The following is a 16,768-nucleotide window of genomic DNA, read 5'->3' as shown; positions in this document are numbered from 1 at the left end:
GAATCTTCACAATTTAAAACTTCAATTATTATGCTGTGTGTCATTTATATTAAGCATTAGAGCTTTTAATTAAATTACAAGTAGTATATATATTTTGCTTAGAGTATATTTTATAGGTATTATTAATAATGATACATAAAGAATGGTTTTCTGAGAAGACGAATTTATCAAATGGTGTAATTCAGAATTGCTCAATTAATAACTGAATTTAGTTTAGTTGTAAGGCATTAATACAAATGCCTTCAATTGCGGTAGTGACAGTTGTAATTTGTTACAAACTCCACTACAAATAAAAACCGATAAAAAGATAGACTAAGAACATTATCTGGACTGTATATTATGTATCTTTATATAGGTATATAAATTTTCTGTACGTGTGTCACTGAACTCCTACACGCTACACGGTTGAATTAAATAAAATTCTTATTTCATCCGGACGAAGTCGGGACGGAAAGCAGTTATTTATTCAAAGATATGAATGACACACTAAAAATAAACTCTTTTTCTTATAATGTTTATTTTAACTTAAGCTTGATTAAGGACTTTGGGCTGTGGTCTGCTCGATTTGTAGCCATGTTTCCTGTATAGCGTTATCGTGAGCCAGTTTTGGCCAGCCGTCGTAGAAATTTCATAAGTTCGTTTTTTTTTACGGTGGCTCCTTCTACTTTTGGCTCATATACTCGATCAAGTGTCACTTTTGGTTTTCGTGAAATGTGTGATACGCACACATTTCCATTTTAGCTTTTGATTATAAGGTAGGAATATTATTTGTTTAAAATATTTTCAATATTGATTCGACGTAAATTTCGTTTTTTATTTCCGCACATATTTTTTTATAGCGGAACGATGCGACATTATAATTATTCCATTTAATTTATCTATAGTTATTTTTTATTTAATTATGTTATGAATAACACTTTGCGTTCTTTGGTGTTTGAATATAAACTTTTATATATGTAGTATCTTAATATTTTTAGACATATGCATCTCTTATCAGTCCTGTCTGGGAATTTATTAAATTTATATTAGAATATTTATATTGTTTTAAATAGATTGTTTGAGCTAAGCAATACTAAATTCTCAATGCGTATTGAATATTAGATATTGAAGACAGCAGACGGTCATCTTCTTGCTATGTGCTCATAATTCGATTCGTGAAAGTGTTTCAGTTGATAATTAATTATCGAGATAACGTTTTCCTATTGTATAATGAAAATAAATGAAACTATATTCGTTTTCTGCAAAGCTATTGTTCTGTTATTATTTGTACTAGATACCTAATACTGTTGGTATTTATTTTACATTTTAGTAACAAGTTTTTACCTCACCTTGTCAATCTCATTCTTTGCTCCTCTTGTCGGCTTTTTTGTTTACACAACATCTACAGACAGACAGATGTCCGTGCCAATTTTTACTTTTACATTTATTTTGAATTGACGGTTTTATTATATAATTTGTAACTTAAAGATCTTATTGGTTACAAACGTTTTTTTACGACACATCTGTAGTAATTCGCTGTGGCCGAAGATCTTTTAAATTACTAGTATATTATGTAGCATAATTAGAATAGTCATCATACTAGGTATATACATTTATATTAAACCGTTTGTTCATTTAAGTTTTAACGGGTTAACATTTTTGTTGCGTTTAATACATCTTAGCACTATTGTCTAAGTTAATATAACAATGAAATGAAACAAGCCAAGAATAAACCTTTTACTTCGCTTAATTTTCATGCTAAGCTTGACGTCTGAATGTTTATGTCATCTGTCTTCTTCAACTTTTATATCTGTCTTTATAAGAAAAAATAGATACAAAATATGTCATTCATAATTACATACGAACATTATACATATAGGTTTTGCCCCCGCTTACGAAACATTCTACCAGACCACAATCTGGGTCATGTTGTCAATACTAATATACTAGAACTTATATTATTAAAAAGTGGTAAAATTTGTTTATTTGTAGGAGGGTAATCTTCGAAACTAAAGATTCAATTTAAAAAATATATATTCCAGAGTATATATATTTCAGGGTATAAATTATATTTTTATCATTTATATTAGCCGATATATCACAAATTTAATCTCTCAAGTCGGAAAGTAATACCTCTTAAAACTGTATATTATAGCACCTATTCCAAATCACATGCATCCAAAAAAATTTTAGCTGCAAAACAGGCATTCGGGTAACTGTAGCAATAAGATTTTGCCGTTTCTTTATTAATAAATAGAAACTGCGCGAAGCCGGGGCGAATCTTCAATAATAAGGATACCAGATGAACTTGAAGTATAGCATACAATTTTAAGCTAACACACCACTGTGTGTTAGCTTAAACAACGAAGCGACTAAATAAGATATATTCATCGCTAGTAGGGCTTTGGTTTAGTTGGGCTGGTTACATACCAACCACTCATCAGATATTCTACAAACAATGAGCACTCAGTATTGTGTTCCAGTTTGAAGGATGAGTGAGCAAGTAACCACAGGCACAAGGGATATATCATCTTGTTTTGGTAACAAAAAATATTTCATAACTTCTATACAATTCTGAACCAACTGCGCAACAGATGCAAAAGTGTGTGAGCAAAGGAGAGGTACACTCTGTCTAGTCACATGGTGGTAAAGTTTAGTGTAAACACATGTAAGTAAGTACTACCCACTCATTAGATATTTTACCGCCAAGTAGCAAAACTTTGTATTATTTTCTTTCGGTTTGAAATGTGCATGAGCCAGTGCAAGGATGTAAGGCATAGTATGGCGATGTAAGAAATGGTTAATGGAAGTGCAAGTGAGCCACTTATTTGCTCGTACGCCTCCTTACGTCATCAAAAAATCATTGACCATAAATTCGGTTACATGTATAATAAATTATAGAGAACATTTTCTTTGGCAAAATTTCACTTCTAAATGTGAGTTAGTAGTTCTTTGTTCTGTAAAAACGACCAACTACTGAGAATATGAAAGTTAATTATATTTCCGTCTAAGAATATAAATAGATTAAAGTCGTATTATCAGAATCTACAAATCTGAGTCAGTTACAATGTTCAGTTGAATCCCAAATTATAGTTCTTATCAACTGGCTTTTATCCAAATCGAGCCATTACAGGTGTCGGTTATAACGCATCGTGTCGATTTTATTCGTAAGCTTTTAAATTTGTTCGAATTATACTTTAGTTTGCGTCTGTTTTATCGAGGGTAGAAATAATACAAGGTCAGTCTCCAAATAACCAACGGCTGCGAAGAAAAGCGTAGGATTCGTGAGTGATATGTTGTTTGGGAATCAATTTGAAAAAGTAAATCGTGAAATCAATAACGACACAAGAAAACGCAAATTTAGAAGTATTTTTAAGATGATGAAGATGAATTACTTTCATCATCGTCATTTCACATGTATAATTAGTCATTACGTAGGGTACATGAATAATTCAAAATCAATTGCAGATTTGTAGTCGTATTTCAACCTTTTTGTTTTGACTGAATAGTTTAACTAAAAGTACTTAAACCCTATTTCAATGGAAGTAGGAATAAAGATAAACAAAATGCTAATAACTCGGCTACATTGTGCACTACTAAGAGTTTATGGTTAATATATCTTTATTCATAATACTACACTATTACACTTAACTAATTATATCCACTTTAATTTTACTTCAAAATTCCGATAAAAGTTTCGTCGACGTTTAAAACGCTTTTTGCGCAAATACATCCATGCCACAGATTAATCAAGCTCTCAACCAATGATATTTCGCCAATTTGCTGTCAAATGTTGTTTAATTGTTTTCTTTTCTGTTATTGTTGGAATAGAGTATAGCTTAATTGTTTTCTGCTTCTTACTAGCTTTAGTATGGCCGCGATCATAAGTTTTACTTTGAAAATTCGATAAAAATATTGAAATAATTAAATATTCCTACGAGGAATGTATAATTAAAATTATTCAAAACTTATTTATTATTCAAAATAATTGAAATCTCGTAAACATATTTTTACAGAATTCTATACGGAATACTAAAAAATATCTATCGAAGCTAATATAATAAATCGTTTAACAGAAATAATACTGAAAACTATTTTAAATACATCGAACTATTTATAATTTCTAAACTGAAACTTGCGTCATTAGCAGTTTCCTCCGCAGCATTGCCAAAACATAGGAAAGAGGCGGAAGCTCTGGTAATTACTCGATTTGTTTTAAGTAATTAATATTTGTTTGTTTAAGAAATGTTGTATGCGTGAAAAAAATAATGAAAATATTCTTATTTTTTAAATGAATTCCGATTCCAGCAATCCTAAAATTTTATTTACTCCTTCACGTATTAGCAAATATGCTATAATGTAATTAATTTAAAAAAACGCAATTTTTTCATCGTTTCCAATGTTCTTTAGTTCATTTACACGCATAAAATTATAACATAAAAGCTTTCCACTGAATTTCATGTCCAAAACTATTTATAATGATTGAAGACAAGACACAATTTCGGCGGCAATAAAGTTTTAAAACCATAAAACTACGGCGGCGGATGCATTTGTTGTTATAAAACATTATTTTTGGAAAAACGCGAGGTTGATATATTTTCTTTTAGGTTGCATTGTTTTACAATACTATTTTAAACATAATATTTAGGGAGATGATGATAAAGATGATCACGCTGTTGTCCTGACCGATTTCAGCCAAGGAGAAAAAGATGCACTCTCACAATCCGATGGAACAACAAATACGAAATGACCCGAGGAGTTTAGGTGTTGGTAGCAACGGATTTATGTGATTTCCGAGGCACGGGAGTGATCACATTTCATCGACCAGATCTGACAGATCCAGAAGTCCTTACTGGTTTGAAGTCAGAACTTCTGGATCTGCGGCCTTAAAGGCAACCTATATTATGGTAAAATATATGTTGTAGTTACTTAAAGATATTTATTCTAATAATTTTTGTAATCAAATCAAATCAAATGAATATAATATAAAATTGTTATACAAAGTCATATTTAAATTAGTCTCTCCTGGTTCCCACCCGACGCAAAGCTGCCCATAATGCAGGCTGCATTTCCACGCTGAAAGATTGAAGATTTTTTTAAGCAAAATTAAGCAATGAGTAGAGAAAATATTATTTTTGAATAAAATCCGTTTAAAATTAGTTATGGGTGATCGAATTGGAAATTTCTAAAAAGGCAATGTGGATAAACTATTGATCGAGAGGATCCAGTTTGTAGAATACGTAAATCGTTATCATGAGATAAAGCTAGTGTTTATAAGTCAGCGGTGAAGGGAAACATCGTGTAGAAACAGACTGATGAATTGCTGGCACGTGCTTAACCACCAACAGTAAGAATGAGCGAATAATAGAATACGACTTTAAGCTTTAAACTAATTATGAGGAAAGGAGGTTGTCCAACGGTTATGTGTGTGAGCGGACTGTTTTTCTCTGATACTACAAATCGTAACCCGCGGCTTCGCCTACTTTTTAGGGGTTGTTCGTCAGGTGTTTGGCATAAAAAGTAGCCTATTATGTCTTTGAAGTACAATTTAGCTTTCTACCAAATTTTATCAAGTTCAGTTCAATGGTTTGGCCGTGAAATTGCAACAGATAGACAGGGTTACTTATTTATAACATTCGTTTAATTATTGACTATGTAATCGCAGAACGTACAAATATATCTCGTTCCTTTCTGATTTAGGATACATAAATGAAATATGTAATGAATAACTGATAAACTAATAATTTTAAGCGATAATTGTTTGTCGTATTTCTTGACTTCAATTTGGGTACAGATTACCTTAGTGTAGAGGTTCTGTGGAAGAAGCTTGGCTTGAGGCGGCAATTTTCGGCTTGAGATGATAAAGACTAGCGCTACCTATCTGTTAATAACTCGCTATCCAACCCCGTCTTAAGCACAACTAGTGCTGTACGACCAGTGGGGCTAATGCGGTTAGAGGATAGCAACAGTTGCTATCACATATTGGTTGCGGATTGATATCAATACAAGTCAAATCAAAAAATATATAAATCAGTATTATGGACCTGTGCAGTAGCATAATACTCCATAATACTAAAATATCGACTTTAATATTTATCAATCCGCAACAAATATTTGATAGCAACAGTTGCTATGCTCCAATCGTAATAGCTCAACAGAAACCTTATAGGGCGTCTCATCGATGGTTTCTTGCGTCCCCGCAGCCTGGCTTAAGAGGCCTTGTTGCCATGCGGTTATTTTGTGTCCCAATTTTGACAACGAAGTAGTGAGGCGAATAAGAAACTCCACTTCCATTCCACATTCCACGAGCTTGAAAACACTCTAAATGCAAAATAAAATTATTTTCTTCATCTTTGCCGTCTTCAATTTAAAAACATAAAATTTGTTTTAATGTAGGCGTAGGTGATCCTTTAAAATATCTCGTAACGTTTGTTTTTCTTTACTTTTAAAGTGACATTTATAGACCATAATGTGGTGATACGGCACCCATTCGTTTTCTCGCCGCCAGAACTAGCTAACATCAATTTTTATTACATTTTAGCAATACTTTAGACACATTATGTATTTTACACCCAGTTAATTTAGCTACTTTGTGTTATTGAAGAATTATAATGAAAATATTCAAGCAGTATACTTGACATAAGCGCCTCAAAATCGTCATTTTAGCAGATAAGTGGACTTTTTTGTTGCATCGGATTTTAATTGTAAATAAATGTATATTTAACATATATTAACAATAAATTTAAATGAAATTCCTCATAAAAATCAACTAATAATTTCTAACTTCATGCAGTTTCATCGGTTATATTCGATATCTATGTACATAATAATATAAGTAGGTCAGCGTACCTACTTATATATAGAACCAATGAGGAGAGAACACTTTTACTTAAACCTGTATTTTATAATATATATATTACGTTACTTGTATTTTTTAACTACATATACAGAGATATAATGCGAAAAAGGCCCTACTCTTACAAAACCTTCAGGCGTAATGTCAATTTGTCAAATATTCTAATCAAAGAAAATGAGATTTGAAGAGATGAAATTTGAGATATAGACATAGAAAATCTACTTTTTATTAACTTGACATAATCTTAAAAAAACTCTAGTATAATATTATTATTAAATTAGTACTTAAAAAAAATATCACTGAAAATTCATAAGTCATTAGTCTTCTGAAATATAATAATTAGTACGTTATAAAATTAAAAAATAAATTTCTATTTACAATATTATGAAAGTTTGGATTCAGACTATTACAGACGCGCGACTTATAAACGTTGTCAAACGAGGCTAATGATGTCGTTACGGATCTCGAGTTATATTTTAACGCCGTAAGTTTCATTCATTTTGAATCGGCTATATCTCAGTGTTCACTGATTTATATGCACCTAGTTTAGATTCGTAGCATAGAAATGTTTACAAGAGCTCCGGCGCTCCACTTTACGAAAATACACATTTGAAAATCGTTTGAAAAATGGGCTGCCGAAATTCGGTCTGCAAGCCCTCATCGACGGATGTTTGTGTGGTTTAAGAAAACTTTGTACCGAGGCTACAGTTCAATAATATACCCTACATTTATTACTTTATGGAGTGAGATTTAACACCATGTAACTATTTCTGTATTCAAAGATCATAAATGTATATTTATTATTTATTACGAATTACGATACAAAGCTCATGCGTACTTTATACTAAATACACGGATATTATAGCGGTTATCGTTTTAATTTATATCGTTAATCTGACATTATTTTGAACTGCTTAATATTCTAGTATTAGTGTAGTTTATTACTGTATGTGTTACTTATATTAATGTAATGTTGCATGTAGAAAATGGTTGGATATATATCGTTGTATAATTTTCAAGACGATAAATAAATGTGGAGGAGGAAATTTGTGAAGCCTAACTGACATAACTATTTAACCAGTACTTACACATAAAATACTTATACCAGAAGATGGAGCGCGTTGCAAAGGTTTTAGTTTATCATATTATTTATATAAGTAGTTTTAAATTTAGACTAATGACACGAAAAAGGTAAATTTCATGTCCATATGTTTTGTCTATAAATATTATGAATGCGAAAGTAACTCTGTGTGTCTGTTGCGCTTTAAGAACCAAACCACTGTAATGAGTTTAATAAAATTTGCTATGAAACAAGCTTGAACCCCAAGGAAGAGCATCCCTTCACGCCCAATATAACAATATAACGCGACTGTAACTGAGAGTGACAAGTGACAAATAGTGTCAAATAAATGGATTGCAAATTAATATCTATTCGAGAACATCGAGATTTTATTAAAATTTATGTTACGGTGTATTGACGTAAGGATATCATCGACTGTTATTATCTTAATAATAAAAACTTAGACATCTCGGTAACCCCTTATATCTTATGATAATATATCAAGCTCGCCACTAAATAACGTAGGTACCTGGCAGACACATTCGCTTTAATTCGGATTGTTTGTCTTTCACACGAGACATACGATGTGAAATATTTATTTATACGAATCTCCACATTACGCACGATGTCTCGACAGCGTTTTATTTAAGTATATTTATTAAGATTTAAAATGAACATGGTTATTTTTATTACTGACAGTATTTAAAACGGGATATTTACCATGTTTTTTATTTTTATTTGGTGGAGTTCGATATTTCGACATTATCTACAAATGTCTTGTTCACGAGACTAGTTCTTCGAAAAATCGAGCTCCACCAAATAAAAATAAAATACATGGTAAATATCCCGTTTTAAATACTATATTTATTAAATTCTTAATAATATACTTTTCGTGTCATCTCGGAAATAATACAAGTTATTAAGCATTATGTGTAATATTTATTTTTTTAATTTAATAATTAACAAATCAATGTGTTTATTGATATTAAGATGACCAATCCCAAAATGATAATTGATAATGTTATTCATTAGGCATATACCTAAGATTTAATATATAAATAAACCATATTTAGATTTTTTATTTTAAGCCATTTAGTTTCGGCAAAGAAGAATAGAGTCGTCCCATCTCAAGTTTACCTTTGAATATTATCAGAACTTGAGGTCGGTGAAGAACGATACCATAAATGTCGTCTTGAACGATTTCAATCAGATGGTGTAGGAGATTGTAGGGTTGAAAATTGAAATATGTGAGAGCATATAGTACATAGTACACTTAGTCACTAAGTGTACTATATGTAACCTTCTCATTTAAAAATTGGTGGTAGAGCTTTGGTAGTAGTAGTAGGTACCAATTATTTATCAGATATTTTACCATCGAACAGTATTCAGTATAGTCGTGTTCCGGTTTGAAGGGTAAGTGTGCCAGTGTAACTACAAGCACAAGGGACATAACATAATAGAACTTAAGGCTGGCGGGGCTTTGGCGATGTAAGAATTGGTTAATATTTCTTACAGACCACTTTGCATCGGGTGGCCCATTTGCTCGTCCGCCTGACCATATCTTAAAACAAAATGTCTCATAATTTTCAGTCTGAGTCGGTACCGTATTCAGATATATACCGGATAGGTGCAAGCAGATTATTTTGAAACGAAATCTATGTCATAATTTAATAATAGTTGGATTACATGAATCTGGTAAAACCTAGACACCACTGAATTTAAATTGGCTTAATTTGTGTTTATAATTCATCGCGTAATCGACGATGAAGGATGACATCGTAGGGAAATCAGCGTCTGTATTAAAAGAGTTTCCTACGTGTTCATCAGCCGAACATTTGAGCTGCCCGATAAGCTCTAAAATTTCTTTGCAAAAATAGACGAGGCCCAATAGCCCAGTAGTAGAACAGTTTTCTTAATTTTCAATACATTACATTACAGCAAGAAATAGTGACAAACATTGGAAAAAAACAGCTAGGTTAAGTATTATATGGTGACTGCGTACGAATTTAGACAAGAAAATAATTTCAATGACGTTCAATCTCGTCCATACATTTCGTTTTGATATCGTAATTATTGCTATAACACCGGTTAATAAATATCGGCATCAATGTGCGCGGGTCTCACGATTAAATGCGTAGATGTAAACCGAATCAGTCTCACGCAGACCAGACTATAAACCTCATTCTTCAACACATACATGTCTAACGATTTTAAATCAAGGCGTAATCGTATTTGTAGGACAGGTAAACGATATAATTGTATAAATAAATAAGTCTCAGTAAATAGTCCTGTTTTCATTTTCTCTATTTGCTATTTACTTCGGATATAAATATTTATGATTTGAAACACGGTTTTGATAATTGAACATTCAATTTGATATCGAACTAACAATAATAGTTCTTATTGCAGTTACTGCAAAGACGATTCAAAAAACTTTTGCCAGCGGTATTACTTAAAGGAACGAGAAATTATAAGCCAGTGATAATATAAGTTACTTTTATTTGTGTGATGAGGATACGGATGTCTTACTCCAATTTGATCTTTGAAGAGAACCAAAAATGATCATAGACTAGAAGATTGAAAGATTAAACAAATGTTAATAATAAAGACAGCTCATGCAAAATACATATAATACACAGAAAATATAAATGGCATTTGAACATTACCGAGAAGCGATGTAATAGGGTTCATTTGGATGACTTTCGCGCGCTTCTATGCCTCAGGAATCAGGGGCCAATTTCACCAAACCTATGCGCCACCAACTTTGGTAACATAGATTTTATGTCCTCTCACCCTTTAAACCGGAACACAATAATACTAACTATTACTGTTTTGCGGTAGAAAATCTGATTAGTGGGTGGTACCTACCCAGCCGGGCTTGTACAAACTCCCAACACCAAGTATTGACCTATGTATTAGCTTTTAGTCACTCAAAAGTTTTTTGTATTCTTTTTCCTAAATAATATAAGTTTTGAAAAACCGATAATGATCAAAAACTAAATAATTTTGCAATAAATCGTTATCACGTTGTGCTCCCATTATTTATCAGTTTAACAGTCAGTCGTGATGTCGCTATAAATAACGTACGTCTAACTGCATTGGCCAATAGCAATTGTCGGTTGGATCAATTTCTTCGCGAATGTTTATTTTCAGAGAAATTTCCTCCGATTTTTGTTACCTTTTCTCCATAATCTTGTCAAAGAAATATTTATTATTTAAAGTTATTTACTATTTGAATACAATTTAAATGCATTTTTTATTATAGTTAAATAAGTATACTATTGTGTAAAATCCGATAGACTTGGAGAGACATGAACAGTTTTCAAGTAACCTCCCTAGTCATTACAATGCATGGGAATTTGTCCGTGCTTGATTTAGTATCAATTTTCATTGATTGGATTCGATAGGTAATTCTGTTTAAAAAGTAGGGTTTCGTTTTTTCATTTGACGTAAAAAAAATTATAAAAAAATGACTATGAAGCCACCTGAAGCTGATTGTCTTATAATCGTCCGTTGTTACTACTAGATTCATATGAAATTACTTCTATTGACACATGAAATAAAAAACGCACGTTTTAAGGTCCCTAAAAGAGATATCTTATGTAGTTAATACCCACTATATTTGGGATATAATCTAAAAAATCTATTTGGCACCAGTAACACAAATTATCTTTGTTGCAGGGAAAATAGATCGGTGAATACTTAGTAAAAATTCTTTGTTGACGGAGTGTTCCAAGTGTTAACATTGGAAACTTGGAATTACAGAATTTAACTAATATGTAGTGCATAGATCTGCTACGAATTTGTTTTTAATATATTTACAAATAAACTTTAAACATACCGCAGCGAAAAATGCCGAAGCAAACGATCAACGCAAATAAGGTCTCTCATTATTTCTAATTCCAAATTAAATTCAACCTCTGAGTAATACGACAAAAATGTTTATTAAACATATACTATACATATATTGCCTCCACTGGTGACAGGATCTTTGGAGCAATTTTCTCTCAGTGAATTATAATGCGATTCAACAGGAAAATGCTAGCAGGCATTTTTGCCACTATGCCGGGCGGTCGGGATTTGTACAGAATCTATTATTAATTTTGTTTTGGATAACTTACTTAAACCCTCAATGTATATAGTTCTTATGTAAATAAATGCTTTATAATATACTTAAAATAAATAACACGCTTAAAACATGCGCAACAAACAATCATCAACCAAACTTACATGCTCGGGCATGTATTGTTTATTTTCAACAAATTTAGTGCAAAACGTGTTTTAGAAAATTGGTTCAAAGTGTTGAAATGCGTTACGTTATAGAATAACATTTTTGCAGTTATATAATTAATAATAAAAATAAATTAATAACTTAATAAATTTAATGCAAATTATTAATACTTTTTATTTCGTCGATGGTTAAAATCCTGACAAGCACCGCTGAATAAAATAGCCCTCTTTATTTAATCATCGTTTTATGTTACGTCAGCTTTTAGTTTTTACTATAGAGTGTGGAATCACCTAAGGAATATATACCTCCTATGGATCTTGACCCGAAAAACTGTGAACCAAAATGTCTGAAATGAGAATTCCATAATTTGGTTCCAGAATGGTACTCCCATAGCTATTAGGTATCAGGATTAGTATTTATAAAATTGATTAACGGAACACTTTGAAAACAGCGCTTTTACAGACGGGATGTCTAATTATTCTATAATTCCGTTTACTGGAGTATCTATTAACGCATTTTAAATTCAAATTCCATAATTTTTGCAAAAGTTTTTTACAATTTTAAATCTATGAATACTATCCGTTTAGAAATCAAAACACAAGACTTATATTTTAAGTAATTTAATAAAATTAAAAAGGATTCATTAATAGATTTCAATATGTCTATTATCTATATAATTATTAATTTATGCATTTCGCAAATACTTACCTTTCCAACCCTTTCAAAATAAATACGCCGTGAATCTAGGGATCTAATGGTTACAAATAATTATAATTATTTTCACACTAATCTCTAGGTGAAAAATTAAAAAACTATATTTTACAGTGAGCTTGTTTTCACGCAAATGGCACGAACTGTAAACAATTAGAATTACGAGCTTTTTTAATACCGTTTTTAACGAGTTGCCGCCTTGTCGGTGTCGCTATTATTTTGAGACTTTCTGAGTTTAAACTTTTACGTTCAACTTTACATTTCTAATTTTTGACAGTCCCGTAATCCAAGATGGAACCTTCAGTACGTAGGTACATATCTTTTACTTCTAAGCATTATAATGTATATTATTTGCCACAGTATTTTTTATTCTTTACATTAATAGAACGATATAATATACATATTACATATTGATGGGTTTTGGAATAGCTCAAATATTTTGTATGAGTATAATAAATTCAGAACTTTAGATTGCGATTTTGACATGCGATAATTTGATTCTTATTAACTACCCATCCCGATTTGGGTATAATAAGAGTCGTAATACAACGTTTATATTGCAAGAAAAAAATAAAAAGGAAATTTCTTGTTTTTTAGTGAGTGCCTTCACTGGCGTACCCTACGTAGTTTAGGAACACATTGAACAAACAATGATTAAATATTTTGTAAGATATTTCATATTATACATTATTTGGAATTTATATTTACGATTAAGTAATTAATGACAATTTTTGCGTTTTTATAATCGGTAAAGAGTAAATAGGCATATTTGTTTCACTTTAATATACCTACTAAACTAAGTAAATGTTCAAGCTATAAATTAGAATTGGAAAAGGTGATGCAAAATTTAAATTTACGAATTTAGTGAGATCATTTTCATCGTAAAAATTTTATGGTATGGCGTAGGACCGAATGCGCTGAAAATATCTCAAAGCTTTATTCGCGAATGTTTTCAAAGTGTTTGTATGAATAAAACTAAAATCTTATTCATTTCTCTGCTCACATATTTGTCAGGGCTACATTTTTTAACATAACTTAATGACGAAAATTAATCAACTAGATAAAATTGTAACTAACTAGGTGTTATTGAAAAATTGACAGATTTAAAATTTTCCCAAGAAGTTTTCATTATTTACAGGTAGTAGTCGGGAAAGAATCAAATTATTAATCGATACCGAAATCTATAGAGAAAGATACTAGTAGTATACTTATAGATATTGTACTTTTCTTAGGACACAAATATTTGCTATTTTTTGAAATATTCAATTTATAAGGCGTTAATGTATTTAATGCTAAAAACCCAACAAAGATTGTATTTACTTACAGCTATATTCGTATAATTCACAAATTCCGAGCCAAAGCAACTCTTGCGCACGCACGTCACGCCCGTTGCCGTATATTTTTAATATAAAAATATCTAGTCTCGTATCGAATCATAAAAATATAAATATTTTAGGATCGACCGCTCGCGCAGCACTAAGCTTCGTCTACCCATTGACGTATTCGTTTCGAACTAATTTCGGTGCAGCGACTATTCCGCGATTCTGTAAACATCGCAGTGGCGATGAAATGTGTCCAATATAAACTGAACCGTTAACCTCTGTATATTTCTCAGAATGTATCCTAAGCATTGAGCTACAAAAGACACTCCGTGGACCAATTAAAAGTGGTTGTTGTAGTGACTTACAACTTTATAAACGCGGTTTGTTTAGGCTTTAAATTAAGGTAGAAGAAGATGTTTTAGCATGTACGGCTACTTTAGCTTAATTTTGTAAGTAATAAGTTCTGTTTTAGGCACACTGTGAGTCAGCCGCGATGAGGAAATGCGTGCAAGTTATAATTTCGGAACGGCCGACATTGTTTAATGGTTTTATAAATCTCAACCGTAAGCGTTTCCTTCGGAAATCAGTGTGTGAACATATGCTATGCTAGCTACGCATTCTTCGTGTGATAAATATATCGTTTGTATGGCTTGGTAGACAGAAACATTTATAACAACAGTATGAATTATACCCGATATCATATCAGCAATATATCAATCCAAAAAAATACCTATTGATTATTTTCTAACGGAATTAGTATACCATAATTTATATATATAGGTTTATAAATAAGCTTATAGTACCGATTCTAAAATACTATATCATTTTTGCTCTCTAACTAAGGTTTTTTAAGCACTATAAAAATGCCATGTAATAATATAAGAGGTCATTTTCATAACAAAAAATATGTGCTAACACACTTACACTATACCTAGTAATTAAAAAAATATTATGTAGGTACGTTTCCCGGAAAAGGCTCTGACTGAGCATGCTGTCAATCTAATTACATAAGAATTTAAATTATATTCGTTTCAATAACTATTATTTCTAGTGAAAATAATTCACGAAATATTGTAGATAATTTTGTAGGGAGGTACGCAAATATACATTGATATTTAGTTACAATATTTTTGTATCTTCAGCATTACGATATTTGACATTCGAATTAAACTCGTTTAAATAATATTGTCTCGAATAGTATTAATAATAGAAAAAAAACTGTCAACTTAAAGTGTTAGATAATATAATTTCCTGCAAAATACATACTATTTTTATCCTGCGCTTCCTGAGATATTTACCACATGTTTTTCAAGATGGCGACTATTCGGATTGATATTTAAAATTAATTCTGGTAAAAGACAATCAATATTAAATACGGATGAATTGATTGTCTTTATTTGTTTATGCTCAGTATATAAAAAAAATTGCAATCTTTATTGAACTCGATCTTAGATTATATTTTTATTACCAAACATCTAGTAAAAACAGATTTTTTAATTTGAGCTATTAAACTTTACGAGCTCTTTTTATCTTGAAAAAAATTAACTGTCTATACCAGTGTTCGTACCCAATAAAATGTCTAATATGATACACGAAGCCTGCCGCTTCACTAAATAGTGTAAAACAAAGTTCCCGCAGTCTGTCCATAATATGTATATTTAGACCTTTAAAATTACGCAACGAATTTTGATGCGGTTTTTTTAATCGATAGAGTGATTAAAGAGTTAGGTTCATATGTATAATAAATGTACAACAAAGTAGAGAAACAGTGACAATTTTAGAGGTTTCTAATGTGATATCGTAATTAAACAGATTTTTTGAGCTCACATTGCAAAAGCTGGCTGAACCCTACGAGATAGATCAAAATAATGTACTACAGTATTGTACACTTTAAAAAGGTCTACAAAAAAGCCGCGAAGATCTATCTATCTATGGATGTCTATCTCTTATGGATAACCCAAATTTACTATTTTTTATCCTTTACTTTTTACGAGAAATAATGGCTTTAAATAAGCGAAGCGATTTCAAGCAATTCAGCATTAATCCTTATCCAATTAAGTACCTTAAATACATTGTGCATTAAATAAGTATAGATCAATATTTTCCTGAACTGACAGAAAAAGCTGAGAATGTTGTATATATAAACACATTCTGTAGTATATTTAATATCAGCATTGCACCCGTGGGAAGCCGGGGCGGGTCGTTAGTGTTTTTATATTTCACTAAATAACTTACACCGTGTCAATAAGCCTGTTCAAAATAGACATTTCAATAAAATATAAATAATCATCATCGACCCTACATCTGTCTAAAAAATATTTAAGGATAAAGATTTAAAGTTACGTAGGTTAAGATCGGATTAATATTAACAGTTCGTCTGTATATCAGTCTACTCAAGCAACTCACGCTGAAGCAATTTAGGTATGCTTCATGCGAGAAACAATCTCGTTTTATATCAAACCCGGCTATTTTTGACGACTGTCCTTGTGATTCATTGATACTGATGGCAAAACAAAATTTTATAGGAAATTGCATTGGTCTGAAATAGAATGCATAATAAAATGCTATAAAAGTAGAATTATGTGTGGCGTATACGTATATATTGTAGC

Source organism: Vanessa atalanta, chromosome 15 (genome assembly GCF_905147765.1).
Source record: "Vanessa atalanta chromosome 15, ilVanAtal1.2, whole genome shotgun sequence".
In the NCBI taxonomy this organism is placed as follows: Eukaryota; Metazoa; Arthropoda; class Insecta; order Lepidoptera; family Nymphalidae; genus Vanessa; species Vanessa atalanta.
The sequence above is the reverse complement of the archived record's forward strand: the minus strand, read 5'-3'. Positions refer to the sequence as shown.